General features: G+C 41.2%; 1 protein-coding gene across 2 annotated transcripts in view; it reads right to left on the bottom strand.

The window, feature by feature from the left end:
* Positions 1 to 25750, bottom strand: part of LOC308082553 (receptor-interacting serine/threonine-protein kinase 3-like) — an 84533-nt gene extending 58783 nt beyond the window's left edge. For both annotated transcript variants that reach the window (XM_080424371.1, XM_080424372.1), the window contains exon 1: positions 25618 to 25750. The gene's annotated coding sequence lies outside the window, so the exon portion shown is untranslated. The remainder of the gene's footprint in view (positions 1 to 25617) is intronic.
* Positions 25751 to 27335: the final 1585 nt, after the last annotated feature.

Raw genomic sequence — 27335 nt, 5'->3', positions numbered from 1 at the left:
CCTTTGGGAGAAGGAAAGGCTATAGGAGTAAACCCAGACAGATAATCCGGAGTGGAGCCCCTAAGGCGGCTGGGTGTCACTGCTGACCTCCTGCCGGCAGCTCCTGCAGCCAACTGATGCCAGATGTATTGCCTTGCTCTCCTCTGGATCACACCAGCACGGCCGAGAGGGGGATTCTGATGATTGGGCAACCCAGGATCTCCATACTCCCTGCCCAGGCTTGCGCCATGGAGAGGTCACTCCAGCCTCCCCCTGGAGGGAGGAAACAACACGGAAGTTGGCAGTCTACGGGTTTAAAGTCCTACCCGTCTGGTGAATGGAATGGGGCGCCACGTGTGCCAACCTCCCAGTGCCAGCGTCATCCTGGCGGGGCATAGGGTAAAGCTCAACTAGCGGACGTCAACACTGCACTAGTGAAACACAGGATGAAAACGAAGATAACGAAAACGAAGATACCAGCTCTTCGAGTATCAAGCTGGAATGTCAGAACCATGCGCACAGGGCTCTCGGACAGCCTTGACCACATCGATGACTCACGAAAGACAGCCATCATCAACCGCGAGCTCCACAGACTTAATGTTGACATCGCTGCCCTCCAAGAGACACGTCTCGCTGACTGTGGCTCTCTGAAGGAAAAACACTACACCTTCTTCTGGCAGGGCAAGAGCACAGAGGAGACCCGAGAGTATGGCGTGGGATTTGCTGTGAAGAACACTCTGCTTCCCATGATAAACCCACCGACAGGAGGCTCTGAGCGGATCCTTGCAATCCGCCTATCATCCAGTAGCGGGCCAGCCAACCTGTTGAGTGCTTATGCCCCGACTCTCTGCTCACCATCAGAGTCAAAAGATAAGTTCTACGTGGAGCTCGATGCGGTTGTCAACACCTTCCCGAAGACAAGACATTTTCGTTTATGTACCCCACTCCAAAGTGACCAAGACAGTCTGGCCAGGATTCATGGTCAGCACCTACCCTGGCATTGAAGTCTCCCAGAAGGAGCATAATGGACAAGTGGAACTGCCTACGTGACACCATCTATGACCAAGCCATTGTAGCATATGGAAAGAGAACGAGAAGGAACGCAGACTGGTTTGAGGCTAGTGCAGCAAAGATGGAGCTAAGCGTACCGCTTTCCTCAAGCACAAGGAGAACCCCTCCCAGAGGAACCTTGACGTCTTGAGAGAGGCTAGGAGCAAAGCCCAGCGAATGGCACGATGCTGCGCAAACAACTACTGGCTTGAGCTCTCCTCAAATATACAGATTGCCTCGGATGCAGGAGATATCAGGGGAATGTATGAGGGGATCAAGCAAGCAACCGGCCCGTTCATCAAGAAAACTGCACCACTCAAATCCAAGTCTAGTGAAGTCATCACTGACCGCAACAAGCAGATGGAAAGATGGGCTGATCACTACATGGACCTTTACGCAACAGAGAACACTGTGACAGAGGATGTTCTGAATGAAGTTGCAAACCTGCCTGTCATGGAGGAGCTTGACAAGGAACCCACACAGGAGGAGCTCAGCAAAGCCATTGACAGCCTCGCTTGCGGCAAGGCCCCAGGTGCACACCTGATGTCATCAAACTTGGGAAACCTTCCTTACTGCCACACCTTCATGACCTCCTCTGCCTCTGTTGGAAGGATGGAGCTGTCCCTCAAGACTTGCGTGACTCCAAGATCGTCACCTTGTATAAGAACAAGGGAGACTGCAGTGACTGCAATAATTACCGCGGAATCTCCCTGCTCAACATCGTTGGGAAGGTCTTCGCCCGTGTCGCCCTCGCTAGACTCCACCTCCTTGCAGAGCGTGTCTACCCCGAGTCACAATGTGGCTTTAGGGCAGCAAGATCTACGGTGGACATGATCTTCACCCTTCGGCAGCTGCAGGAGAAGTGCCGGGAGCAGAGGAGACCCCTGTATCTGGCCTTTGTTGATCTCACAAAGGCCTTCGACCTTGTCAGCAGAGATGGTCTCTTCAAGCTGCTTGTGAAGATCGGCTGCCCCCCAAAACTACTTGCCGTCATAAAGTCTTTCCATGACAACACACAGGGCTCAGTCTGCTGGGAAGGAGAAACTTCAAAGGCCTTTCCAATCCGCAGTGGTGTGAAGCAGGGATGCGTTCTTGCGCCAACCCTCTTCGGAATTTTCTTCTCGCTCGTACTGTCTGTTGCATTCGGCTCATGTTCCGAAGGTGTGTACCTACACACCAGAGTGGATGGCAAACTTTTCAACCTTGCCCGTTTGTGTTCCAAGACTAAGGTAACCAGTCACCTCCTGAGGGAAATGCTTTTTGCTGACGATGCAGCACTAGCGTCCCACAATGAGGCTGGGCTTCAGGGGCTGATGGACAGGCTTTCATCTGCCTGTAAGGAGTTTGGTCTCACCATCAGCATTAAGAAGACCAATGTCATGGGCCAAGATGCTGAAATTCCTCCCTCCATCTCCATCGAGAATAAGACTCTGGAATGTGTTAACACCTTCACATACCTCGGATCCACAATCTCCAGCGACTTGTCACTCGACACAGAACTGAACACCCGTCTTGCAAGAGCCGCCACAGTGATGGCCAAGCTGTCAAAAAGAGTATGGTCAAACAACCGTCTAACTGTGCGCACAAAACTTCAGGTCTACCAAGCCTGTGTCGTCAGCACCCTGATGTATGGCAGCGAGGCCTGGACCACCTACACCAGACATGAAAAACAGCTAAACAGCTTCAACCTGCGTTGCCTACGCCGCATCCTGGAAATCTCTTGGCAGGATAAAGTTCCCAACACAGAAGTTCTGGAACGTGCTCACTCCACCAGCATGTTCACCATGCTGAGTCAGCGCCGCCTTAGGTGGCTTGGCCATGTCCACAGGATGGACCCCAGCCGGCTCCCCAGAGCTGTCCTGTACGGTGAGCTGTCAACAGGCTCCAGACCTCTTGGTCGCCCACGCTTGCGCTTCAAGGACGTCTGTAAACGTGATATGAAGCAGGCAGGCATTGATCAAAACAATTGGGAGGAAGCTGCAAAAGACCGTGGTGCTTGGAGGCGGACTGTCGCTTCAGGAACTCGCCGTGCTGAGGAGAGGCACATCTCCTTGCTGCAGGCGAAGAGGCAGAAGAGGAAACTGCTTGAAGCAGCCCCCACTCCAGTACCAGACCCTTCCCCATTCGTCTGCGACAATTGCAACAGAGACTGTCACACCAGAGTGGGGCTGTACAGCCACAGTCGCGCTGCAAGAGAAAATTACCCCTCAGGCGCAACCCATCGTCATCACTGACGGACGGATGCCTATGATGATAATGTGTTGCACCCCTCAAAAAAAAACAATCTCATATGTTGCCAATACGGCCCTAGCCTATTGTTTTAGGGAATAATGTTATGTCTATGTTTAATTAGAGTCGAAACCTTAGCAAAGGTTTTTAAGCTTTTTGGCTAATGTGAGCAATTTCCTTTTCCTTTCCTTTTTTAGAGCCAGTGCCACGTAAAATGGCAAAGGCCAATAACGGTGCCACCACATCCACCACCACAGGTATTTGTCAATGTATTACGAGTTGAACTTGTTGAACCCTTCTGGATGTTTTTGACTAATGTGAGACATTTCCTTTTTTTTTATTTTAAGGGCCAGTGCTACAGAATATGGCAAAGCCAAATAATGGTGCCGCCACATCCACCACCGCAGTTAATTGTCAATGTATTGCGAGTTGAACAAACAGAACAATGTGTTTTTAATAGTTATGTCCCACCCCCCACCACTTGTCCGAGAATATTATTCACCTTTCCTTAAGTTTGGCCTCTTGCATATGAATACAGTTAATGAATAGATCAGAGTTTGCATTCATTTTTAGACTTGTGTCACGTGATCGTTGCTGTTACAGGTCCAAAGAAATGGCAAGGGAGAGGGAAAAAACGCGCTCTTATTCCATGTGAGTTTGTCCATATTTAGAATTTTTGTTTTGTTTTTTAAACCATTTGAACCTAAATTGCGGCAATTCTGGGGGAACGTTCTCCTAAAATGAACAAATCTACAAGCTCAAAACACTTGTTGTGAGCTTGTACATCTGATATTGTTGACAAAAAGAAAGGCCGACCGGTTAAACTACAGTGAACTTAAGTAGTCCTCTCTATAACTAGAAGATTTAATTATTTTTAAATATGAATCAATGCATATGTATCTACCAGTAACTAAATCTATATATTCTTTTAGGCCCAGAACATATCTACTCTGAGGATCTCTTTGCAACACCAGGTATGCCAACAAGATAAGAGGCCTTAATTATTAAAAAATAATGTGTTTTACCTCAAACACCTATTTCCCCACAAAACTCTGAGACCTGTGTTGAGTCACCATCATTTAAGACACCATCATGTAAACTCGTATGACTTTCAATAATGTGTTATTGTCAAAATGATCACTTTTTCTTTTCCATAATTTTTATTTGCAGATCAGCCATCAGCTGACAACTCAGAGACACAGATCTCAGGTGAGTTAGATTTTTTTTCCTTTTTATGTAGTGGGTATCCTCATTTTAGTTAATTTAAACAATATACTGTACATGTGGCCTAATTATCCTCCTCAGATGAATCTACGCCTACAGGCAAAACAGACACCTGACCCCTTTGCACACAAAACTCAACACCAGGTATACCAACATGATGCATTTATTTTGATTTAGGTACAAAAATATGATGCCCAACAATGGCAAATATATATTGTTAACCCACTTAGATCTGAGGCCCATTGTAAATCGTGACCAAGGTTTTCTGGGAAAAAAATCAAATATTTATCATACAGTACATAGAAACAAGAACCCTAAAAGGTGTAGTTACAAATAGGGGTTCCCGCCCAAAATGGGTTAATAAATTGCAACATGTATAATTACTAATGTCCAAACATACCCTTATAGATTTGTCTGTCTTATGTTTTCTGCCTAAGGTTGTGACGAAACTCCCACCAGACTTAGGAGAAGTGCACAAGGTACCTACATAGAATGATTAATATAATAAATGTATGTGATTTATTTTAAGCTTTTCGCTTTTTGTTCATCTGCCTGCATTATCGTTAGGACTACTATGCTACTACTACTAGGTCCTCAAGAATAAATAAGTATAGCATTTTCAAAACGTTGAGCTGCAAAGTGCTGATTAAAATATAATTTTATTTAAACATTCAATATGAAATCTTTCAAATGTAAGCATAGATCACTGATGGTAAGTAATAAAAGTAGTGTCACTGCCCGAGACTAAGGCAGGAATCCACAAGGTAAACTATTATAAGAATAGCAGTGGTCACAATGGTGATGGTATATTTGTCAAATTTAATTTCTTAATACCACCTCCCAACAGTGAATCGTGGCAAGGCGCCGCTCCGTACAAGAAGCAGGACTCCTGAAGGTACATATGAATTCAGTCTAGCGTTGATTACAGTGCTGAGTGTTTTAGTACGATGCGCAATTAACTCCCCACCCCCCCAACAGAGTATCGTAGACAGAGTCCCGTACAGACTAGAGCCAGGACTCCACAAGGTACAATGTTGTTGATTATAGCAGTGATCATAATGGCTACTGTAAGTAAGAATTTTAATTGTATCCCCCTCACACCCAAACAGTGAATCCAGGAAGAACTCCGGTTAGACATGCAGTGAGAACCACAAAAGGTACTTTTTGATTAGAGGATAGCAGAGATGACAAGGGTGATTGTGAAAGTCAAATGTGTAATTTACTGGTCTTTCACCACAACAGCATATCTTCATACATCCAGTTCCTAGAAAGACCATGATTCCACAAGTTACATTTTAATATTATTAACATAAATCAAAATATGTTCAAGCTGTCAAATGTTTTTTTTTCTATTATCAAACAGATGACAACCTCACTCCACTTACACGGGTTGCAAAAAATGTCCTGAGGACCCAGACATCTCAAGGTATGTATCGATGGCAAAGTGGAGATGTCATTGAAAACATTTAATTTAGATGTGTAATATTGTCTTCTGCCCCCAAACAGCGAGTCGTGGCATCAGAAAATCCATAGCCAGGACTCCTCAAGGTACATTTAGATTGACTAGAGCTGTGATCACATTTGTGTTGGTGTTATTAAAGCTTGTAATTTACTTTGTTTCCCCCTTTACAGTGGATCGTAGGCGTACTGCACGGACCCCAAGCAGTGCCAGGACTCCTCAAGGTACAATTATATTTCAGCAGTGATATAAATAGTCATAGTTGTAATTTCCTTTTTATACCATCCCCACAAGGAGTACTAGTTGTACTCCAAGTCAACAAAGGACAACACAAGGTTAATTTGTAGTCTAGGTCTGCGGACAGATTGACTAGAGCTGTGATCACATTTGTGATGGTGTTATTAAGGCTTGTAATTTACTTTGTTTCCCCATCTACAGTGGATCGCAGGCGTATTGCACGGACCCCAAGCAGTGCCAGGACTCCTCAAGGTACAATTATATTTCAGCAGTGATATAAAAAGTCATAGGTGTAATTTCCTTTTATACCACCCCCACAAGGAGTACTAGTCGTACTCCAAGTCAACAAAGGACAATAAAAGGTTAATTTGTAGTGTAGGTCTGCGGACTCTAGGTACATTTCGGATGACTATATAGCAGTCATCCTCAGTGTTGATGTTGGAAGAATGACACGTAATTGCCTTTTTTTTTATCAACAGGAAACCTTATAAAGAGTTCCAGAATTCCGAAAGGTACATTTTTATCAACTTGGGCAGTGGTCTTATTGTGGCAAAGTTTTTTTTGGGGAGAGAGATGAGGATGTTGAACTTGCAAAACAAGTAATAATGTTATGTTATCGACAAAAGCCAAAGAAAGCCTCACATAACTGAAATCACAGGCAACCTTACATGGTGATGGTGATGAGTTTTTGGATAATTTGGTATGTAAATAGTTATATTTGTAACCACTGTGCCTACACAATAATTGGGAAATGGAGCTAAACAGGTATGCAATCTCTTTCAACAGGCAAGAAGAAGGAGTTCACTTATCCAATGTCAGAGAAAAGTAAGAATGGAAGTATTTTAAGGGATTAAAGTAATTGAAGAGAAAAGGTATTATCTGGCATTATTAAACTTATTTGTTCAATTACCTTTTCTTTTTTTTCAATAAGAATTTCAGCAGGTCGTTGTGGAAACATTGGTGGCAATTATCGAGGAATTGAAACAGGCGCGTATCGCCATTGGGGCCAACGAGGCCATGGCCCGGTCTGTAGACCCAGCTTGCCCCTGTGTAGGGGCAAGATCCGCCAGGGGAAAAAAACTAAAAATCAACATTAGCAGCGCCTCACCCTATTCTGTTGTAGCCGACCACAGAAAGTCGCCTTTGTTTTCAAATGGGGCTCATTTGCATTCGGCCGAATTGTAGGAAACCAGTTTAGCCATCAAACCGGGTTCTGGCCCGGTCAACGTTAGAATCCACCAAACGCCACTGAATTGAAAGTGGAGTTGCAGCCATATTCAACTCAAGCTTAAAGGACGACTTCACCGCTTTTCAACCTGTCTTCATATAATTGGTCCTCACTAATACTCAGGATAAAATGGTACAATTTTTTTCTACTTGGTCTGTGTCTCATAGGAGGGCTGTGGACAGACCAGAAACCGTCTACCAGTGACATCATCGTTAGGCATGATTTTTTTTTCCAACAAGATTTCACATTTTTGATTTTTATTTTTATTAACACAAGAACAATGGCTTCTTTTATTGCATTGCAACTTTCCAGGAATAGAAAGCCTGCAGTTTCTATTAGCTTGGATTCCCCATTGATGATGTCACTGGTAGACGGGACTCTGAACTGTCCACAGCCCTCCTCTGAGACACAGACCGAGTAGAACAAAATTGTACCATTTTATCATGAGTATTAGTGAGGACCAATTATATGAAGATAGGTTGAAAAGCGGTGAAGTCGTCCTTTAATAGTCAGCTCCAGACCCAGGCTGACTTACAAAACGTTTGAAAGTCTGGTTCTCACTCTTTCACACCCAAGCTGGAAATCATTACAGCCTTTATTATTTGTTATAGTGTACCGCCCTCCTGGGGCCTACACCGAATTTCTATCTGAATTTTCAGAGTTTCTATCACGCCTAGTCCTAGACTTGGATAGAATCATTTTGGCTGCCGACATGAATGTCCATGTGGATGTAGTAAGGGACCAGTCGAAATTTACAGAAGGGGGTCCCTGGAGGAAAATAGGGGAGGGTCATGCCTTTCTAATTTTAGTACAAGGGAGGGTCAGCAAATTTTACTTTGAATCCAAGGGAGGGTCATGCAATTTTGAATTGATAAAATAGTCTGTTTTTTATATACCTTTTTAGTACAGCAGAAAAGTGGTTTGAAAAGGATTCAAATCAAGTACACCTTGGTCTGTTTAGAATCAATGACGGTCGTTAACAACTTAACAAGCCATCAACGCACATTCAGCGTGAACGACCCAGTCAAATCTATCAGCGTCTTAACGATGGTGGTTGAACAATTAAGCAAAACTTCAACAGGCGTTAGGCATATTGGAGAGATGCATTATCCCATTTTCCAACACAGAGATATCCTCTTTTAAGTGTGTTTTTGTTGCTCATAGAATTACATACACCAGGTAGGTTACAATGACCAATTTATAACTGGATATTCATAATCATATGGACAGTTGTGTATAGATGCCAGCCTAGCTCCACAAATAAAACCAGAATAATCTGGCCATAATTGATAGCCTAATTTGTTTTATGTTAGGCAACAGTATAGTCACTGTAGTTAATAATTAAAAGGGCAGAGTGACAAAAAGTTGTAAACTACTGGTTACCAAATACTCAACTTTCTTCAATCTGACCAGGATTCAATGGGTTTACCACATGTAAATTGAGAACACTATCCATTCTGCCACCACTACTACAGACACTACACTGTGCACAAGACTGGCTACTGTAATGTTCTAATCAATGTGGAACAGGGTCGTGCAGAGAGTGCTGAAGGGGCAGGTGCTCAAAATGTCCACGAAAGGGCACATATGCGCACGCCGATTTTTGGGGTGGTGTTTTTGTGGGTGTCCCTCGTGCCATTTCACACCAGAAATGTAGTATGTTGGATGTCTTATGCTAATGGAGCAATATGTTCCCCAATAACATGGCCCATGTCATTACTGCCAGTACCCTCTCCTCTGCCTCATTGAGGGTAATGGCAGTAATGACATGGGCCATGTTATTTTGACCAAAATTGTAAAAGTTTATATATTTGAAAGTAATGTAAAGTATACATGATGTGAACATGCATGGTACATCATTATCAGATTATCCTTCAACTTCTTGTTTTTTGCCCCAAAATGACTGGATCTGTTTTGTAGCAATTTGTAGCAATTGTAGAAATGTTAGACCTTAATTGCCGAATGTTTAAGCATATTCTAATCATGTACACTTTACTTAAAAACATTTTCAAAATATTTTATTTGTTTAACATGTTAAGCCAATTTTACATCGAGGTGCCTAGATGTCCCTAGTGCCCAGCTATCCCGTTATCCCTGCATCATACCACAAACAGCCTAACACGTTAACTTTAAGATGAGGGCAGAGTAACTACAATTTCATTTGACAGCTTCAGTCCATGTGGGACTTTCATCAGTGCAAATTTCAGTAAAATAAGCATTACGTTCTCATTACCATGTACACATTTAAATAAGCTATATTATTATAACGTGAAGTGTAAAACTTAAAGCAACAATTTATTGATGGGGGAGTGAACTTAACATGCTTGCTGCCTGTATCAAATCAAGTTGTTTGCAGCTGCAAGGATAATGAGGTGGGAGCAGGGGTCATCACCTTGTGATGGACATTTTCATTAATATTTCATTTTTGCCACGGACATGCAAAATAATAATTGTACCAAAAACACAGTGGCCTAGCCCTAAATGTATATTAATGGACTCCTAATGTGTCATAGTCTATTCCAATGTGCTGCACATTTTAAAACAATAGTACAGTATGTCTGCTTTAACTACTGAGCGACCAACAAATTAAATCCTAATTATTTTGGATTATAATAGTCGAGTGTCATCAGTACAGACAGTGCTTCAACCTCAAAAGGGTCACTTAGCTGCAAAGGTGAGTGGGGGTGCGTATTATACATCATATGGCTAATATAGAAATTGCTGGCTTTTCAAAAGACAGTGTTACTTGAGGACAGAAAGAGATGAAGTTCTACCAGCTAAACCATTTGGTTTGGCAAGGTACGGTAGTGCATTCCATTAAGGTGATCAGGTATTCTCTGTTGATGAGAAAGTCCAAGGCATGCACAAGTAAGACACACCCTACAAGCTACACTTGATTTGTTTTGATTTATTAGACATAATAATTACATGGTAAATGCTTCTCACGGAAACGTCAAGGATAAAATGCCAATGGAACACTGCAACAAGGAAACTTGAGACAAAAACAATATGCACATGATGAGTGATTAATGAAGGGCATGCCAGGATTCTAATTGAATGCAGTGTCACAATAGTTTAATGCGGAGGCACCTGACTTTGATCAAGGGTGAGCTAACTTTTAGGTTGGAGGAGGTCCTAGACTGTGGATGGAGGGTTACCATGGATTATGATTGTGGAGTGTTATTATAGTTATTATAGTTGTTATAATTGTTATTATTGGACACTTTGAAACACTGTCTCTCAAGTCTCAACTAACGACAACCAGCTTTACTTGTCCAGTTCTGCCCTCCTTTGCCTTGGTAGCAAATAGCTCCTTCAGGGGTCATAAACATGTCCGTACATGGACAAACATGTCCGTGGCAAGACTTGTCTATGTCCGTGGCACTCTTTTTTTTCCTTTTTGTTTTTAAAGAAAATATATTTAGCCGACATATTTTTCATTATAATGTAAAAACATATTCTAAAATACACAATTGAATCTTAAAATAATGTGTTTGAATAATTTTGGTGACTCATAAAGTGTCAGGATGACATTCTCATTAATATGATGCAGGATATTTGTGGTATTGTATGTTTTACCTGTACATGATTGATCATATGAGGACAACAAGACAACAAGATTACCTGAAAATGACAAAACATCCGTTCAATCTTTTGTGGGATACTAGTATTTTTATTTTTTAAGACAATGGATTAATGGAGTGTATGAGGTGTGTCAGACAATGAAACAATTAAAGTCAACGGTAATGTGAATGACCAGTGAAAATGGTGCAGGAAAAGAGAAAAAAGAGAAGGCATGTCATCTGTTGAGAAGGAGCACCGAGGCAAAGGAGGGCAGAACTGGAGTAAAGTAAAGTTGATTTATGTCAGCTGAGAGAAAGCGTTTCAAAGTGTCCAATAATGCTAATAATAACCATAGTAACACTCAATCATAATCCATGGAAACCCTTGATCCACAGCCTCACCATCAGACCTCCCACTCACCTCTGATCAAAGTTAGGCACCTTTGCATCAAACTATTGTGACACTGCATTCCTTTCAATCCTGCCATGCCCTTCATGAATCAGTCATTGTGTACTGTACATAATTATCTGTTTAACTGGTAAAACTTTATCTCTTCCTGTCCTCAAGTATGGCCCTTTTGCTCCTGCGATGTAAGATGAAAGCACTGTCTGTAGGCTACTGATAAGACCCAATTATTGAAATCCCAAACATGGAATATACTTGGACCATGGCACATTTAATGCCTGTCTCAAGAATGCCACCTGCCAGTATACAGTGGATAACTTCTCAGTCTCCATGTTTTCGAAAGTATAGCTACCACTTTAACCCTGACACTGCAAAAAAAAGTGCCTCGGACAAGACATGTCTTGCCACGGACATGTTTGTCCGTGTATGGACATGTTGATGACCCCTGGGAGGGCACTTGACATCACTGCATCAGGTGAAAAGTGAGACTAAAACTGACTGATGGCAGCCAGCTCATTTACATTTTAATTATAAATAATAATCATGATTGTTCAAATTATAATTATTTGTCAAATGTTTGTCTTGATAAGGGCAGGCCATAAAAAAAATATATATATATTTTCCAAATAGGTCTTTTGGGAAAAGGGCAATTTGAGGCAAAAGGACAGGTGAGCCCCCCCCCCCCTCTGCACGTGCCTGATGTGGAAAGCAAAACATCGGACATATCAGTTTTAAATGTCATGTTGTATTTGATGGGGAGGGTTAGGGGTGTCAAGATTTCACGATACAATACTGTTGGGCATATATCGATATGCTACATTATTAATGTTCTTTTCTCATGTATCATCAACATTGGCCATCATCTTTAGTTTAAAATAACTTTAAAAAACAATTACAAGGTGCTTTGTACACACAAATAAATACATTTGTGCAAGCTTAAGGGAGAAGTGAAGTTCTCACTACCTATAAACCCATTGTTTCAGAGGACAGATAGACACTAATATAACAAATATAATATAATAATACAGACAGACAGACAAAGTGATAGAGAAAGACAGACAGACAGACAGACATTTCATATAATTCAAAATGGTGGGACATCTAAAGGTCAGAGGTCAAAAGTCAGAGTGTGAAAGTCGTTCATCATGAGTACACGCATGTGTGTATCGAAGTTTCATGGCTGTAGGTCAAACAGGGCATGAGTTGTACCTCTTCAAAGTTGGCACTTTCAATTGAGTGCTATAGCGCCACCTTTTGACGAAAGATTGTGAGATTAATTTCTTGATAGTTTTTCATGACCATCTATCATATGGCCGAGTTTCGTAAAAAGCGACAGCAAGCCAGAACTGCGAAAAGTGGCAGAAGTGACAGAATAATGCCAATGACAAAACGGAGCCTTGGCACTGAATTGCCTGGCCCCGTAAATATTGCTGCTTGCAGCTATATTTACGGGGCCAGTGAATGAAGGAGAGAGACAGACAGACAGACAGACAGACAGACAGACAGACAGACAGACAGACAGACATATAATAATAAAAAAAAATCATGACCATCTACCATATGGCCGAGTTTCGTAAAAAGCATATGCACGGTTAAGCCAGAATTGCCAAAAACGGCAGAAGAAGGAGAAGAAACAGAATAATGCCAATATCAAAACGGAGCCATGCTTGAAGCCTGGCCCCATAAATCGTGAATAATGCCAATAACAAAACGGAGCCTTGCTCTGCAGAGCCTGGCCCCGTAATAAAGCAGGTGTGTGGATGCCACAGCGTGAGGACAGTGTTAGTTGAGGACAAAAGGAGATCAGGTTTGACCAGATGTGTGTTTGTCACGGTAGCTTTAATAGCTGTGGTTTCCATTCATGTGAACAGGTATTCTGTGTTGATGAGAGAGTCAGAGTCTTAAAGCATGCATGGGTGAGATGTAAGGTGTGCTAAAAGTAACAATGGGAACAGATACTGAACCAGATAACACATTAATGAAGGTATGAGACCTTTTAAAGGAATGCAGTGTCAGTGGTTTGATGCCAGGGCTCCTAACTGCCATCAGATTATTATTATTGTCTCCTCCAAGCTGAAGGCGTGACCGAGACTATGTTTTGCACCGTGTGTGTGTGTGTGTGTGTGTGTGTGTGTGTGTGTGTGTGTGTGTGTGTGTGTCCTCACAAGAAATATGTTTGTTTTATGGTTAAGAAAGATTTTTAGAGACACGTTTACAATTATGAAAATATTCAGGTTAGGGTTAGACATTTAGAGGTTTGGTTTAGTGATTAGAGTTATGACTCATTTACACTTTATTGCAAGTTGGTGTTGTGCACCGAAAAATAGCTGATTTACAAGCCCTTGTAGATCAGCTATTTTTAGGCTCTTGGCTTATATGACAAAAATTGAATAAAATAAAATAAATAAATGAGGCAGGTGTTTGGATAATAATACATAATAATAAAGCAGGTGTGTGGATAATAATAAATAATAATAATAATAAAGCAGGTGTGTGGATAATAATAAATCCTCATAGTAAAGCAGGTGTGTGGATAATAATAAATAATAATAATAAAGCAGGTGTGTGGATAATAATAAATAATAATAATGCAGGTGTGTGGATAATAATAAATCCTAATAGTAAAGCAGGTGTGTGGATAATAATAAATCCTAATAGTAAAGCAGGTGTGTGGATAATAATACATAATAATAATAAAGCAGGTGTGTGGATAATAATAAATAAATAATAATAAAGCAGGTGTTTGGATAATAATAAATAATAATAATAAAGCAGGTGTGTGGATCATAATAAATAATAATAATAAAGCAGGTGTGTGGATAATAATAAATAATAATAATAAAGCAGGTGTGTGGATAATAATAAATAATAATAATAAAGCAGGTGTGTGGGTAATAATAAATAATAATAATAATAAAGCAGGTGTGTGGATAATAATAAATAATAATAATAAAGCAGGTGTGTGGATAATAATAAATCATAATAAAGCAGGTGTGTGGATACCACAGCGTTGTAGCTTTAATAGCTGTGGTTTCCATTCATGTGAACAGGTATTCTGTGTTGATGAGAGAGTCTTAAAGCATGCGTGGGTGAGATGTAAGGTGTGCTAAAAGGAACAATGGGAACAGATACTGAACCTGATTTAAAACTTTAAAGCATTTTAAACCCTCACTAACCCTAACCTCAGTAAAACTATGCCTACCCCTAATCTCAAGAAACACTATGCGTAAACCTAAGAATGCCAAATCATGATCACCGGACACATCGTCGGGGACAGGGATCGAACCAGTGACTTCCAGACTCATAGGCTGCCTTTCTTCTCATTGAACTAGACATATGGTAGCCCAGGAGGTGTCTGTTGATATATATGTCTTTCCGTCCCTGATGAACCAAGCCTTTGTTTTGCTCTACTCTAGATCACTGGTTCACTAACCATCTACCGATAGAGAAATTGTACGTCTCCTCGGAACAGAAACTAGTGAAAGTAGTCGATCTACAAGCTCACAAAACATTGCTATCTGAAAAGTTGTGAGATTGTAGATCGTCTATTTTCACAATGAAGTATGTCATACATTGAAATAACACACTCTCAAATAAGCATTTCATGTTATCTTTATCAATTGCACATGTATTCATTGATACAGTCATGATGTTTGCAATGCTCTTTAAAAGAAGTCTGCATGAAGTGAGGCTTGAACCGGCAACATTATAGTTGTGAAGCAGATGCTGTAGAGAGAAGCCATTGGACCAACAGACCAGAGCCAGTGAAAAAGGAGCTAACACAGTTGATACAGTTTCACGCGAATTGCTCACAAATCCTGGGTTTAAGTGTTTTTCAAACTGCTCAAAATTGCGAACAATCTAAGGGCGGAGCTTACTGGTCAAAACGATAGATGTGTTCCTCATGAGTCAAGGCACAAGTGTAAGCAAGTTTCACGACTTTGGGCCAAACGAGGCATGACTTTTGCTTGTTTAAAGTTAGCATTTTCAAAAAATTGCTATAGCGCCCCCCTTTGACCAATTAGAGTAAGATTGGTTTCAGTGATATTTCAAATGACCCTCTACATTACTGCAAAGTTTCAAACAAACAGTCTGCATGTATGTGTTAGGGGCAGATTAATAATTGTCATAAAAGTGCAATAGTTAAAACTCCTCAGAAATTGTTAAAATCTCCTCCTGGGATTTTTGAACAATCTGCACGAAACGTTTAACACTTGAACTTTGGACCTATGCCGACAACACCTTGGCGGCGGATTTTCCATAAGTGAAAGAATGAAGCTTTTAAGACCCAATGAATGTTTTTCATATAATTCAAAATGGTGGGAGATCTAAAGGTCAGAGGTCAAAACTCAGACCACGAAAATTGTCGGGCATGAAGAGCCGCATATGTGTATCAAAGTTTCATGGCTGTAGGTCAAACAGGGCACGAGTTGTACCTGTTCAAAGTTGGTACTTTCAATTGAGTGCTATAGCGCCACCCTTTGACGAAAGATTATGAGGTTTATTTTTTGATAGTTTTTCATGACCATCTACCATATGGCCGAGTTTTGTAAAAAGCGTATGCACGGTTAAGCCAGAACTGTGAAAAGTGGCAGAAGAAGGAGAAGAAAAATAATGCCAATATCAAAACGGAGCCATGCTGGCAGCCTGGCCCCGTAATAACAATGCATAACTATAAGTTCCACAAACCTCATATTTTTGTCGTCTGGACTTTACCAACCAAGTGCAGCCTAGTTATTTCCAACAGCTCAAAAAAAATCTATAATACCAGATACAGTATAATACCATGTAAACAATCTTAGATTAGATGTAGGCCTATTTGCAGAGGAATAATTGCTTTGATGCATGTCACATTAACGAGCGTCAACGAGCATCAGCTGACACACAACACCTCCCCTTGCAGTGCTTTAAACTGAAAGTGACTGGAGTCTGTTTCATTTCTCTCCAAAATATCTTGAATACGATGGAAGACATGATTAATAATTACTGTGATTATGATAAGATTTACATTTCATATCATACACCATACAGTAAGAAGAAAAAAAGTGTTTTTCGTTTATCAAAAAAATATTACGATACAGTATGACATCATGACAATACCTATCGTCACATTTTAATACCACAATAGGCTATATCGTGGGACAATATGTCGTGACACTCACTCCTAGGCGGGGAGGGTTAATCTTTTTTTTTTAATCACTTGGGGAGGGTCATTGATTATTATGTTTTGTCTAAGGGAGGGTCATGGCATTTTAGATCAAGGTACATACATTTTCTCCAGGGGTACCCTTCTTTAAAAATCGACCTGTCCCTAACCGATAGCCTCAGTAAAGCGTTTATTACATTAATTGAGTCAATCGGTTTCTCTCAGTGTGTAGATAAACCTACTCACAAGTTCAACCATACCCTCGACCTTGTTTTGGTCTATGGTATTGAAATTGAACATCTCATAGTCTTCCCATATAATGAGAACCTTTCCGACCACTATTTAATAACTTTAGATTTTACATTAATTGATTACTCACCATTGGACAAAAATGTCTTTGGTAGAAATCTATCCGATAGTGCTGTGGGCAAATTTAAGGAAGCAATACCATCAGCCATCAACTCAGTATATTCCAATACAATTGAATATCTCTTTACTTATAGCCCCTCTCAGGTCGATCACCTTGTTGATAGTGTTGAAAGAGGGTAATAAAGCAACAGAGGCTAGCCCCATGGTATAACTCTGAAACAAAAAATCTCAAGCGAACGTCACGTAAGCTTGAAAGGATATGGCGTTCAACCAAACAGAAAGAATCCTGTATAGCCTGGCAGAACAGCCTTAAAATATATAGGAAGGCTCTCTGCAATGCCAGAGCCACCTATTATTCATCCTTAATAGAGGAAAACAAAAACAACCATAGGTTCCTTTTTGACACTCTAGCCAAATTGACAAAAAGTCATGACTCTACTGATCCACGTATTCCTATATCCCTTAGCAGCAATGATTTCATGAATTTTTTCAATGGTAAAATCAATACTATCAGAGATAGTATTGATAACCTACTACTCTCAGCCCCTACTGGACCACCCTCCGATGTAGTATCCTCAGAAGTGGCTGTACGACATAGTGTATATTTGGACAGTTTCTCTCCGGTCGAGCTCTCCGAATGTACTTTAATGATCACATCTTCCAAACCAACGACCTGTCTCTTGGATCCAGTCCCAACTAGATTACTTAAAGAGGTCCTGACCCCGGTTGGTGCATCCCTACTCGATATGATCCATATGGTCTCTGGTGACGGGCTACGTACCACAGTCCTTTAAAGTAGCTGTCATCAAACCTCTCCTCAAGAAGCCTACTCTCGACTCAGGCATTTTGGCTAACTATAGACCTATATCGAACCTTCCATTTCTCTCAGAAAATCCTTGCGAAAGCAGTCGCCAAGCAGTTATGTGACTTTTTACATAACAACAAGCTATTTGAAGCTTTTCGGTCAGGATTCAGAGCACACCGTAGCACTGAGACAGCATTGGTGAGGGTCACAAATGACCTCCTGATTGCATCAGATAACAACCTTCTCTCTGTACTGGTTTTGTTGGACCTCAGTGCTGCATTTGATACTATTGATCACCATATTTTGTTGCAGAGACTACAGCATTTGGTTGGCATTAAGGGTGCTGCATTGAACTGGTTTGAGTCTTATCTGTCTGACAGATTTCAATTTGTAAGCGTTAACGATACACCTTCATTACGTGAAAAGGTTAAATACGGAGTCCCACAAGGCTCTGTACTTGGACCAATACTATTTACTCTATATATGCTTCCTTTAGGTGAGATAATTAGGAAACACTCTATACATTTCCACTGTTATGCAGATGATACACAATTATATCTATCGATGAAGCCAGATGAAACAACATGAATCAACTGGCTAAACTTCAAGCATGTCTTATAGACATCAAGAGTTGGATGACCCGTAATTACCTACTCCTCAACTCGGACAAAACTGAAGTTATTGTACTTGGCCCTAAGCAAGAATTTTACCCTAGATGGTATTACCTTGACCTCCAGGGCCACTGTAAAGAATCTGGGAGTCACATTTGACCAAGATATGTCCTTTCAGTCCCACATAAAACAAATTTCAATAAATGCCTTTTTTCACCTGCGTAATATTGCAAAAGTTAGGCACATTCTGTTCACGCATTTGTTACTTCTAGGCTGGACTATTGCAACGCTTTATTATCAGGCTGCCCAAGCAAGTCCCAAAATAGCCTGCAGCTAGTCCAGAATGCCACTGCACGCATACTGACAGGAACCAGAAGAAGAGATCATATCGGTTAAATACAGAATAGAGTTTAAAGTTCTCCTCCTCACATACAAGGCTCTCAATGGACAGGCACCAGTATATCTCAAAGAACTTATCGAGCCCTATAAACCAACCTGAACACCATTGCGTCCACAGTATGAAAAAATGCTTACGGCTCCAGGAAACCCCAAAAAAGCTAGAACAGGAGGCATAGTATTTAAGTTTCAGGCACCTCAGCTGTGGAACCTTCTCCCAGTCTCAGTCCGTGAAGCAGACACACTGTATATTTAAGACTAGATCAAAAACCTTTCTCTATGATAAAGCCTATAGCCGAAGTGTATAGACTCAGTCATCCTATAGTCATCCTCTCCCACCTCCCCCCTCTCTCCCTCTCTCTTCTCGTCCTCCCTTTTGGTTGTGTGGGTTTGTGTCCCATTGGTACAATCGTAATTAACCCTGTACGGATTCACGCTCTAGTAAGGCCTGCCACTTATTCTACATCCGGGGACCCGTTCCCTGGAGTTTCTTTTATCTCCCACGTCGCAGGTCCATGGACTGTCACTACGGACTCCCTGCTGCGACTCAAGACTGTGACTGCGGACCGGGCCTCTCCATGGAGCACGACCGTGGATTTCTACTACATCACACTATACCATTACACTATACTGTATATTATCTTAACATTCTTATATTATACCATTATATACTGCATACATATTATTGCTGTACTATATTATATTATCATATACTATCTTACACTATTATATTTTCTACTATTGTCATTGTTACTACTTGTACTGTATCTCTTTGTGTCTCTCCTCTGTCTCTCCCGCTCTCTCTCTTCTTTCCCCCGACACGGTCGAGGCAGATGGCCCCCACCCTAGAGCCTAGGGTCTGCCTGACGTTTCTTCCAGTTAAGAGGGAGTTTTTCGTTGCCACTGTCGCAAAATTGCTTGCTCAGGGTGGGATTGTCGGGTCTCTTCTCTACATGTAAAGTGTCTTGTTGTGATTTGACACTTTAATAAAATTGAATTGAATTGAATTGAAAGGCCTCAAAGACCAAGATGATGAAGAAGACCCTCCAGTCCATATAGCGAACCTTGAGCAATTCAAAAAGGTAGCTAAGTACCTGGAGATTCCTCGCCTGCGACGTTCGATGGTAAGTTACAAAAAGAATATGCTTAAACACATTTTAAAAAATATATATATATACATCTCTGTTAATATTATTTTATATCATACAGATTTTTAATCTGTGTCATGTCGGGGGGAAAGACATAAAGACCTGCACAAAGAAGATCCTAGACAGGTATGAGTACACATTGGCTGCAGTTACATGGACTATCTACTATTCATTCAAAATGAACTCATGGACCAGGGGCTGCCCGGCTCCACTACCCTGGGCAGAGCTTCCCCGCGTTCCTTTATCACCATTTTAATGCGAAAGTAGCAGATCTAGTTTAGTTTAGTTTAGTTTAGTTTCACATTTCTCATGTAGGCTAGCTTAATTTTATTTTCTGGCTGAATAGATTCTTTTGATTATAAGTTCCCTTTGCATATCAAAGACAGGTAAAGATTGTTCCTCCATCACAGGCTCAGATCCTCGGAGCGTCCGTTCTCCTGGACAAGTCTGGGCTTAACCGTTACAGTATATAAGCTTATTAAACAACGCTATAAAATATGAATTATTCATTTTTATCCTGCAGGAGCGAGTGCTTCTCAGCACCAACCGTGGCCAACGCATACAGAGACATAGACTTATGCAGTCTTTGAAATAAAGTTTTAAAACATACAATATTTTATATATAAAAAATAATAAAAAATCGGGATTTGATATATACTTTTTGGCCAATTCTGACAGCACTACTAAGCGTGGTCATGTGCAAAAGAATGCATGTATTCCAAACAGAGAGGAGCGTTATAAAGTGTTTATATGGTAAATTCCGATTGGTGTATATGTCACAGGTAGATTGGCATTCCAGGTAGATTGGAAGTGGAGCGCTTGTTTTTAGGCTCGGGACGGGGCTGCGATGCGAGGACAACGACAACATGAATATACATACATACTGCCTTCAGTGGCGCACTTCGATAATCATTGGACTCCCCATCCACTATCACTGGGAGTCTGGGTTTGACTCCCGCTCGGGACATTACTTTTTCAAACAACCGCGGACTCTTTTTTTTCGCCGATAAAGTATAGTTTTGGACCATGACGGAGGCGCTCCGACTAAGGAGACCTTGAGGCCAAGGAGTCGCGCCCGAGCGCCTCCAGGCGCGAGTGCCCGCGACGACCGGCCGATGGTCTCCTAGTCGACTAAGCGCCGTCCGAGTTATGTACCGATAGGCACAGAATAGTAAATGATGTTGTGGGGACTGCGTTTGCCCCGCTATGGTTTGCCCCAACTGCCACTCACTGCACTAACATAGCCCGCCAGCCCCGCCTCCTCAGTCTCGCCCCCTTGTTCGCGGGTGTGTGCGCGCGCGCGTGCATGTGCGCGTATGCGTGTGTGCGTGCTCGTTTGTGTGCGTGTGCATGCGTGCGTGTGTGGTGTGGGACTCATGTGTGGCTTGCATTGCCCTCTGGCGTTGGTTCTACAGAATTGCCTGGGGGGCGGACGGGCGGTGAAAACAAGCGCTTATTTTCCATTCTACCTGGAATGCCAATCTACCTGTAACATATATACCACCCTTCCCAACCAGAATGAAAATTCAGACCGTAATGGAATATTCGATTCCAATTGAGGTGTTTACATGAGCATTTTTATTATGAATGAGCAGTCATTCCGAATATAAGTGGAAAAATATGTCAATGTAACCGCAGCCCCCAAAATGTAATAATATAATCATTAAGATAATAGAATAGGAATGGGGGTTATTGCTTTTCATATCAACATAATTGGCCTCATTACAGGTTGTCAGAGTATGCGGTTTACAATCTGCATGTTTTCTGTTTGTTTCAGACTGTTCACCAATGGCCTTATGAAACTGTTCAACCTTCGTGGTGGTGGACAGCACATGAAGAGGCCTTTCATCAAGACAGAATATTTGCAGTTTGTAAAAAAAAAAAAAAATGCAGTTTGTCCAAGGCACCCGTCCTTAAAGGTGAATGTTGGACTAAGGTTTCCTTACCTTTTCTATGACGTTATGATATCTTAGGATGAATCGTACAGTAGAAAAATGTAACTCCATCCTAAGATATCATAACGTCATAGAAAAGGTAAGAAAACCTTAGTCCTTAGTCCAAAATTCTCCTTAAGTTTGAGATGTTTTTCTAAGAAATGTCAATTAAAATTGATTGTACAAAACTTTCGTATGGTTTTAATTTGTTTAAATGTGAAATAAAAATGTCTTGCTATTGAAATTAAACTTACAGTTGTAGAATGCTGAAGGGAACTAAGAACACAGTAGTAAAATGTAATTAAATGATCAGAACATCGTGACTACATTACCATTTGCAATAAGGTAAGCATTTCAATGCAACATGGTCTGCTTTTAGTTTTGCAAGTTTTTCCCTTTAAACTTTCAGAAATTGGGTTTCTTGTGAAAAGTTTTATACGTTTTAAAGGTAGAACATGCTTAGTCGTCATTTAGACGTTATTCAAACGTCTATATTGAATTATATATATATTTTTTAATCTAGACGTTTAAATGACATCCTTTAGACGTCTAGATTTAATTAAATCTAGTGATCATTGTGAGCCTATATATAGATTAATCTAGACGTCTAAAATGATGTCTGCATTTCAACCTTTTAATTAAAAACAAGGTCTAAAATGGAGTTCAATTTCAACGTTTGCCTGACGTCTAAAACAATACTTGACGTTTAATAACCGTTATTTAAACGTCTTGATATAAACGTATATCCGTTCACTAGACGTTGAAACAACGTCTAGGCTATGTTTAGACGTTGAAAAAACGTTCAAATCTAGACCACTCATAAACCGGATTTAGCCTAGACGGCTAGGTGACATTTAGACGTCATTTAGACGTCTAATAGCCCGAAAAATGCTCAGTGGGTTATTAAACAAAATAAGACCAGAACCAGACAATTAATTAAAACGTTTGATTAGTCTGCTTGAGGTGTAATGCAGCTTTAAACATAGCAGCCAGTGATACAAATAAACAGTAGACCTCTTCCCATGTTCCATATCACTGGTTGCACGCACGCACGCACGCACGCACGCACGCACGCACGCACGCACGCACGCACTCACGCACGCACGCACGCACACACACACACAGCCTCTCTCCCTGTCTCTGTCTCTCTCACACACACACACACACACACACACACACACACACACACACACACACACACACACACACACACACACACACACACACACACACACACACACACACACACACACGCGCACCAACGTGAATGAAGCAAGTGAAAACAAACTAGAAAAAGTGCTCCTCGGAGTACAAGTCTCCGCCAGGTCAGGTAGGTTACTATGGCCTCCTTGTGGAGCTATAATATGCCAATGTGAAAAGGGTGGCATTTCTTTTTAGGCCTTTCACGGCAATCGGACACTGCATTCATGATTTGAAGCATTTTGTTCCAAAAATGTGTTTTGCTAAATTAGACCTGCTGGTGGCGCTATAACAGGCGCTATAACAGGCCAATGTGAAAAGGGTGGCATTTGTTCCTCGGCCTAGTGGGAATGTGCGTGTGAAATTGCACGGCAATCACACACTGCGTTCATGATTTGAGGCATTTTGTTCAAAACGGACCTATCCTGCAAACTTTGTAAGTCAATGTTAGCCAATTAAGATGGAATATGAAATATCGGACACATCCGTCTTGATGATATGACTATAGAGATACTGTGTACCGATTTGCGTGATTTTTGGACAGAATCTGAAGGAGTAAGAGCAAAAAATGTGTTTTCCAAAAGTCGGCCTCCTGGTGGCGCTCTAAAAGGCAGATGTAAAAAATGCAGGTCAAAGGTTGTTCCTTGGCCTCTAGGGAGTATGCGTGCAAAGTTTCACGCAGATCTGTGCAGTTATAAGTAAAAATGTGATCAGCCTGTTATAGCGCCACCATGAGGCTGATTTGAAAGTTTTGAAGTGGCATTTGTTCCTTGGCATAGTGGGAATGTGCGTGCACAATTTCACGGAAATCTTATGCTGCGTTCATGATTTGAGGCATTTTGTTCAAAACGGACCAATCCTGTAAACTTTGGAAGCCAACCTTAGGCAATGAGGATGGAATATGGGAAATGGGACAGATCCGTGTTGATCACATGACTATAGAGATACTGTTTACCGATTTGCGTGACCTTTGGATAAAATCTGTAGGAGTAATTTAAAAAAAAAGGTTTTGCACAAATTGGCCTCCTGGTGGCGCTCTAACAGGCCCATGTGAAAAATGTGGGGCAGAGGTTCTGAATTGGTATCCAGGGAATGTGTGTGCACAGTTTCGCAGCGACCGGGCCAACGGTGCCGGAGATTAGCTGCTCACAGACAGATGGACGGACACACGGACACACAAACGGACGGACAGGGGGTAAAACATACTCTCTCGCCACGGCTTCGGCCTGGCGGAGACAACAAACGTGTCACACAAGCACACACGCTCACACACGACACAAATTAAACACACACGCAAGCAAGCAGCACTGACACAGATGAAATAAACACGCAAGCACACACACACACACACACACACACACACACACACACACACACACACACACACACACACACACACACACACACACACACACACACACACACACACACGGCACAACACAAATCAAAACACACACGCAGGCCAGGGCCGTGCTTTGCTGTACGCAAGGTTCGGTGGCCGCCTGGGGCCCCACACAGTCAGGGGGCCTCGTGAGAGGTTTTCTGTTTTTAAATAAATATAAATAAACAGCTTTCCAGTCATTCGAGGCCCTTTAAAAAATCCCACATGGGGTCTCAAACAGTCAGGGGGCCTCATGAGATCTCCTCAAATGTTGAAAATGCCACAACAAGACCGCTTCACTTGAGGCTCTTGAATAAAACATGGCTGGAGGGTTGACATGATGCAAATTGTTCTGGAACGCTGCCAGCCTTTGTCCCTGCCGTAGCTCCACGTCATTCACAGTGGTGTAAAGTAACTAAGTACATTTACTCAAGTACTGTACTTAAGTACAATTTTGAGGTACTTTTACTTTACAGGAGAATTTCCAATTGTCTATACTTTTACTTCTACTCCACTACATCTCAGAGGCAAATATTGTTATTTTACTCCACTAAAATTATTATTTTCAAACATTCTACTACTTTTACTTTTGGTACTTTAAGTACATTTTGATACCAATACTTTTGTACTTTTACTCAAGTAAATTTAGAATTCTGGACTTTTGCTTGTAACAGAGTACTTCTACATTGCAGTATTGATACTTTTACTTAAGTAAAACTTTTGAGTACTTTTTCCACCACCGCACAATGGTGTAAAGTAACTAAGTATACATTTACTCTGTACTGTAGCCTACTTTTACTCGAGTATTTCATTGTATTTATTTTCTTGATAACTTTGTACTAACTTCTACTTCACTACATCTCAGACGCAAATAGTTTTACTTTTTATAGTATTGTTAAAAAGTTAATACAATGTATTTAACAATATAACACCATCATGTGTTGGAGGAAAAAAAAGAAAGAAAAAGGAGCGTCTTTTTGGCAAAGAGTAAAATTCCAAACCAAGGTGCTCTTTGTTACAATTGGGTGATAAAGTTACACAGCAAGAATAAAAAGCCTTTATTGTATTATATATATATATATATATATATATATATATATATATAGTGTACCTACGCAGCAGACAGCCTTCATCATGGTGACTAAACGTATAGTTGGTGCAAGGCGTTCTTGCCTCTGCATTGGCCAATACAACAAAAATAATTGGTCTTTCCCCTCTTTTTATGTGTTTGGTTTGTGGCTTCAGCCCTTACCGATCACACGACCTGATGAGTCCACCGTCCTCGTCTGTAGAAGTGTTAATGTTGAACGTGACAAGCATGGCGTGTGCACATGTCTGTCTGGCTGGCTGGCTGGCTCACCACCAACATGTCTGCTGTGTGGAGATATTTACACATACCAGAATAAGACAGACAGACAGACAGGCAGACAGACAGACAGACAGACAGACAGACAGCATGTCTGCTGTGTGGGGATATTTCCACATATCAGAGGAAGACGCTGTAACACTTGCTATGCATGCCATGTCTATGATGCATTATCAGTGGTGGACAGTAACGGAGTAAATGTACTTGAGTACTGTACTTAAGTACAGATTCTGAGGATCTGTACTTTACTTGAGTATTAGATTTTTTTTGATACTTATTACTCTTACTTGAGTACATTTCCGAGACAAATATTTTACTTTTACTCAAGTACATTTCTAAGAAGACTGTAAAGTACTGAGTACTTTTAGGTTGGCTGTTTATTTTTTCCACACTTCTGCTCTCACACTAGCCGTGTTTCTGGCTTCCCCCTCCGCTCGCCTCTTTGTTACATCTTGTATGGGTGTGTAGGAGTAAAAGTATTTAGTTCTGGTTCCTCAGTCATTTCTATGTTTTTATAGGTGTTTCTTTGCAGGCTTTGTATAACGTAGTGGCTCTACAAGCACATCAGTGCATGCAGTGCAGGTGGTTTCAGAGAATTACTTCTCTGAAACAAGAGTTATGAGATCTACTTAAAAAGGCACTATGTCACTTTTTTTAATGAATGAAATGTAATTTTGTCGAATCTGTATGGTAAAGTATGTTAATATAATATAACTTATCCGTTTGGGGTGGTTATATTTTGTCTCCCTGCTCTTCTATTGAGACATTTAGATTGTGTCAATGGTCATGTCTCACCTAGACACAGGATCTGACATGAATTTTGACCAGATGTGTTAGTATAGGAAATCAAAGGTTGTTTGTGTGGAGACCAAGCAAGTCGACTTGTCAGTCGCCATCTTGTTTTGACAGGGTGAAGTTCACCGCTGTGCATGTCGACACCATCTTGTTTTGACAAGGTGAAGTTAACGGTTGTGCGTGTGGGTAGATATGAAACATCCTCTGCTCTCATGAGCATGAGAGCAGAGGATGTGGTCACAAAGAACCACATGCCTCTCTGCAACCACCATCTCTGAGAGCGGGTACATCATGCATCCTGTGCACGTTACAAAGCATCACACAACAGTCATTCAACTGACACATTTCCTGTGGGTGCTCGGCTTTCTCATTGGGTGCTCGGGCTCCCCGGCACCCACAGGATTGGCGCTAATGTCTGCAGGTCTCTGCACAAACATACACTGAACAGAGAGAATGTTCTGTTTTCTATGTCAACTGTATGCATGCAGAATGAGCATGTAAGGTATTGTGTCATATCACCAGATGTTACTTATAATCTGATGAAAAAATATGTGTAATCACGGTAATCAAAACGCCCTTCATGACAGTTACTCTATGCATTTATTATTATTAATATTTTTTAATAGAACAGATGGCCGCAGTTTAAAGTGAGCTCCATGTCCTAATTGTTGAAGTATATTATATACTATATATTGCATCTTGACAAAAAGGTCACAGTTGATGGCCCTGGATCGGAGAATTTGTACCAAATAGATTGTCTTTATCACCAAAGTACATTAAGAACTGGAATATAATTAATGTGATCTGAG

The sequence above is a fragment of the Gymnoscopelus braueri genome (assembly GCF_963280865.1).
Source record: "Gymnoscopelus braueri genome assembly, chromosome: 3".
In the NCBI taxonomy this organism is placed as follows: domain Eukaryota; kingdom Metazoa; phylum Chordata; class Actinopteri; order Myctophiformes; family Myctophidae; genus Gymnoscopelus; species Gymnoscopelus braueri.
Note: the sequence above shows the minus strand (reverse complement) of the source record. Positions and strands in the feature narration are given on the sequence as shown.